This window comes from Microcaecilia unicolor, chromosome 11, assembly GCF_901765095.1.
Source record: "Microcaecilia unicolor chromosome 11, aMicUni1.1, whole genome shotgun sequence".
Classification (NCBI taxonomy): Eukaryota; Metazoa; Chordata; class Amphibia; order Gymnophiona; family Siphonopidae; genus Microcaecilia; species Microcaecilia unicolor.
The window spans coordinates 190518421-190523775 of record NC_044041.1 but is presented as its reverse complement, the minus strand read 5'-3'; positions in this window follow the sequence as shown (position 1 = coordinate 190523775).

Here is a 5355-nt window from a genome sequence, read left to right as displayed (position 1 = left end):
AATGCTTCTTTATATTTTTATAAAAACCACCGGATCTCTTCTGTTCTTGCTTTGTGTAGTAATTTTTAAGATTGCTTAGAGACAGAACGAGGTGGGAGTTCATTCTGTGTGAGCTTAACTCGGTTGCAAAGGTTCCTCTGTTTTGTGTGCTCTGGGAGGAGGCGGTTGACTTGTTTAGAAAAGTCTGAGATGATGTCTCAACAATTTAGGCTCTGCTGAAATTAATTTAATAGACCTTGTTTCTCCAAATAGCTCCCTTCACTTCATTGTTTGATAATTGGTTGCAAATGTGAAGGAGAGAAAGATGCGTATAATGACTCAGTCAACATTTTCCAACTACAGACTCATATAAATACACTCGCAAAACACTGCTGTTCAGCCACACCAATAAAGACACACATAAACACACTATCCTACACTTATACAAATACTCACAAATGCATTATCCCACACTCATAACTACAACCAAATGCCACCCTTGGAGGAGTGGCCTAGTGGTTAGAGCACTGGTCTTGCAATCCAGATGCAATCCAGAGGTGGGTGGTTCAAATCCCACTGCTGCTCCTGGTGATCTTGGGCAAGTCACTTAACCCTGCATTGCCTCAGGTACAAACTTATTGTGAACCCTCCCGCGACAGAGAAATATCCAGTGTACCTGAATGTAACTCACCTTGAGCTACTACCTGAAAAAGGTGTGAGTAAAATCTAAATAAAAACCTGGTCAGGGCAGACTAGTGCAGGCACCAAGTCACAAAGATGCCAAGTTACCCAGTTCCACACTGGAGACTTTTTCGGCCAGCCTAGTTTTGAACTTACATCCCAAAGCAATGTGGGATTTGTAGTGCCTGATCCTGCCTATTGAAATCAGTGCTGCATGTCCCATAATGCACCAGGTTGGGGTGATCAGAAATGCCTGTCCAGCTTGGAACTGGGTAACTTGGCATCTCTGGTGTAAACTGCTGTAACCAGTGGCGTAGGAAGGGTTTGAGCGGTGGGGCGGTCCGCCCCGGGTGCACGCCGCTGGGGGGTGTCGGCGCCTCGCTGGTTCCTTGCTCTCTCTGCCCGGGAACAGGTTACTTCCTGTTCCGGGGCAGAGAGAGCAGGGAACCAGCGAGGCACCGACACCCCCCAGCGGCGTGCACTCGGCGAATTGGCTCTCCCGCCTGCCTCTCACCGGCTTCCAGGTATGTTCTCGGGGGGGGGGGGGAAGAGGTTTGCACTCCGGAGGGGGGAGGGTGTGCCGCGCTGTACCCGGGGGGGTGCGCAGCGGCAACCCGCCCTGGGTGTCAGCTGCCCTCATGACGCCACTGGCTGTAACGCCCTTGTTTTTTGGGATTATTCCTTTAGTCTCCATGTTTTGTTTAGGTAGCTTAGTATGGGTGACTAGGTCCCCTCTGGGTGCTGCTAAACACTGAGGGGCCCTTTTACTAAGTAGCGAAGGTCCCTACCTATGCCGAACACACGCCAAATTGGGGTTACTGCCCGGTTACCACGTGGCCCTTGCTGTAATTTCAATTTTGGCGTGCGTCCGTTAGGTGCAGCTGAAAAATATTTTTTATTTTCTGGCGTGCATAACGGACGCATGCCAAGTGACATTTGACGCACGTAGGTCATTACCGCCCACATTCTTTACCGCTAGGTCAATGGCTGGCGGTAAGGTCTCAGACCCAAAATGGACGCGTGGCAATTTTGATTTTGCCTCACGTCCATTTTGGCAGGCGCGCTAAAAAATGGATCGACATGTGCACAAAACCCACGCCTACACTACTGCAAGCCATTTTTCAGCGCGCCTTTATAAAAGGACCCCATAGGTTTTAGGATCTCTGCTGCCATCTGTTGGTTCTTTGGAGATCCTGAAATGTAAGAGGCAAAACCAGGGAAGCAGTGCAGCACACAACAAATACATCCACGTGTGTGTGAAAATACATAAAGAAATGTAAACAACAAAAAAAAGAGGGTTCTGAAAAATAATCCAAGAAGCGGGAAGGAAAGCTCTCATAAACCCTTCACACAGTTAAATGATATCACTATAGCTTTCTTCAGTCATTTTTCATACATGCAATAGCAACATAGTAAATGATGGCAGATAAAGACCTGCATGGTCCATCCAGTCTGTCAACAAGGTGGCCAGAGTTGAATCTGGTAGTCTGCACAGCAGGGGCGTATCTACGGGGGGCCACAGGAGCCTGGGCCCCCACAAATTTCATCCGGGCCCCTGGTTTGGCTGGCGGGGTCCCCAACCCCCGCCAGCTGAAGCCTTCTTTAGTGCCGGTCTCCAGCGCAGCCGCGTTCGCTACCCTGCTCTTCTTTCTTCTTGATCCTCCCAAGGAGCGTCAGCATGCACAGGAGGAGCAAGAAGAAAGAAGAGCAGGGCAGTGAATGCGGCTGCGCCGGAGACCGGCGCTGAAGACGGGTTCTGCTGGTGGGGGTTAGGGACCCCCGCCAGCAAAGGTTTTGTTTGTGAGGCGATGTGAGGAGGGTGGGGGGGGGCGAGAAGGCAAGGCGAGGCGGTGGGGGGGGGGGGCGACACTCAAAATGTGCCCCAACCTCGGGCTCTAGCCCCCTCCCATCGGAAGGTCTGGCTACGCCCCTGCTGCACAGGTTCTAATTCATGAGTAAATACTGGTATATGTAATGTCTGTCTGTCTGTCTGTTTCTCTCTCTCTCCCTATTTTGGGTTACAGACCATAGACGTCTGCCCAGCAACTACTGGAGTTGCAGTTGAAGCTCACTCCAGCCCTGATCCTGGTTTATTTTTCACATTTATGGGACCCAGACCATAAAAGTCTGCCCAGCATAGGTTTTATTTCTCACCCACTGAAGCCGCCATCAAAGCTCACTCTAGCTATGAGGTCATTTAAGCTTTATTTTAATTGGATTCTATCCTTTTCTACAATCTCACACTTTATCCATTGGGTTTATTTTTCCTGGAAACATCACATCGGTTTCATGGTCTCCCGGGCAGCTCGGAGCACCAAAATCCTGGCCACCAGTAAAGAACTGTACATCATTCGTTCCGGGAATCTTTGGAGCTTTTGGAACTGACTGATTTCTCCTTCATCTTTGGGCTTTGAAGTCAATTAGAACCTGCATCAACTTGACCTATAGTGCCATAAGCCTTGATCTGCAGCTACATGACGCTTATAGTAGTGGGGGGAGGGGGTCACAGAAAATGGCATAAGTGCAGCTGGAATTCTACTGCAAGGTGTCACTGGTGGATGCTGGCTAAGACCCCTCCCTCATTCAGTACCCCCATCCTCAGAACATAAGAGTAGCCATACTGGTTCAGACCAATGGTCCATCTAGCCCAGTATCCTGTTTTCCAAACAGTAGCCAAGCAACACCAAGAAGAAACCCAATTAGCAGCAACATTCCATGCTACCAACCCCGGGGCAAGCAGTTGCTTCCCCGTGTCTGTCTCAATAGCAGACTATGGACTTTTCCTCCAGGAACTTGTCCAAACATTTTTAAAAACCTGAGACGCTAACCGCTGCTAACACAACCTCCGGCAAAGAGGTTCCAGAGCTTAACTATTTGTTGAGTGAAAAAATATATCCTCCTATTTGTTTTAAAAATATTTCCATGTAACTTCCTGGAGTGTCCCCTAGTCTTTGTACTTTTGGAACAAGTAAAAAATCGATTTACTTCTACTCGTTCTACAGCACTCAGAATTTTGTAGACCTCAATCATATCTCCCCTCATCTGTCTCTGTTCCGAGCTGAAGAGCCCTAACCTCTAGCCTTTACTAACCCAACAAACAAAAGTTGGGTCCAGGAACCCACCTCTGGTCCCCACATGGTAATATACAGCACTGTCACTAGGACAATAGTCTCTCTCCTCTTCAATCTGTTCAAAATTCTGCTGCACGATTAATATTTCGCCAAAGTCGCTATGCCCATATTAGCCCTCTTCTGAAGTCACTTCACTGGCTCCCTTTCCGTTTCCTTATACAGTTCAAGCTCCCCTTATTGACCTATAAGTGCATTCACTCTGCTGCCACTCACTACCTCTCCACCCTCATCTCTCCCTACACTCCTTCCCCAGGAACTCCGTTCACTAGGCAAATCTCTCCTAATTGCACCCTTCTCCTCCATCGCTAACTCCAGACTCCGTTCCTTTTATCTCGCCGCACATTATGCCTGGAATAGACTTCCTGAGCCATTACGTCAAGCTCCATCCCTGGCCACCTTCAAATCCAGGCTAAAGGCCTACCTGTTTGATGCTGCTTTTAATTCCTAACTGGTCACCTGCTCATAACCTCATCTTGTCTTCCTCTCTTCAATAGTCCCCTTTCCCCATGTGTCCTATCTGTCTGTCCTACCCTTATCCCTTATTGGTCCTGTCTGTCTGTCCTGATTTAGATTGTAAGCTCTTTTGAGCAGGGACTGTCTTTTCTTCATGCTCAATTGTGAAGCGCTGCGTACGACTGGTACTACTACTACTACTACTTAGCATTTCTATAGCGCTGCCAGGGTTACGCAGTGCTGTACAAGTTTAACATGGGGAAGGACCGTCCCTGCTCAAAAGAGCTTACAATCTAAAGGTTACAAACTATGTAGTCTGGTAGCGCTATAGAAATGATTTGTAGTAGTAGTAGAAGCCTGCCCTTGCAGATCAGCATCGCAGCCGCGCAGGCTTCTGTTTCTGTGAGTCTGACGTCCTGCACATACGTGCAGGACGTCAGACTCACAGAAACAGAAGCCTGCGCGGCCGCGTTGCTGATCTGCAAGGGCAGGCTTCTACATGGAATGTTGCTAGTGGAATAGCAACATTAAGATTCCATGTAGAATCTCAAACAGTAGCAACATTCCAGAATCTCAAATAGTAGCAACTGCAACATTCCATGTAGAATCTCAAATAGTAGCAACAGAATCTCCAGTAGTAGCAACATTCCATTTAGAATCATTCCTATGTGTCCTATCTGTCTGTCCTACCCTTATCCCTTATTGGTCCTGTCTGTCTGTCCTGATTTAGACTGTAAGCTCTTTTGAGCAGGGACTGTCTTTTCTTCATGTTCAATTGTGAAGCGCTGCGTACGACTGGTAGCGCTATAGAAATGATTTGTATTAGTAGTAGTAAATGTGTTCTCATGTGCATGAGATATATATCTGCCTAGATGAGAGATCCAGTAAAAGCAAATATATTTCTGATATTAAGGTCACGAGGACACGTTTTGGAGCCATTACACTAGACCATTTTGCCACTCAGTCTTTGGTATACTTTAATTATTATTGAACGCACAATTATGAATAAGGAGAGCCCCGATTTGTGTGTTCATTGGTTCCCAAACCTGTCTTGGGGGAATCCCAAAGAAAGAATACAAAAGAGGAACCTGTAGTCTGCAAGTAGCAGCAA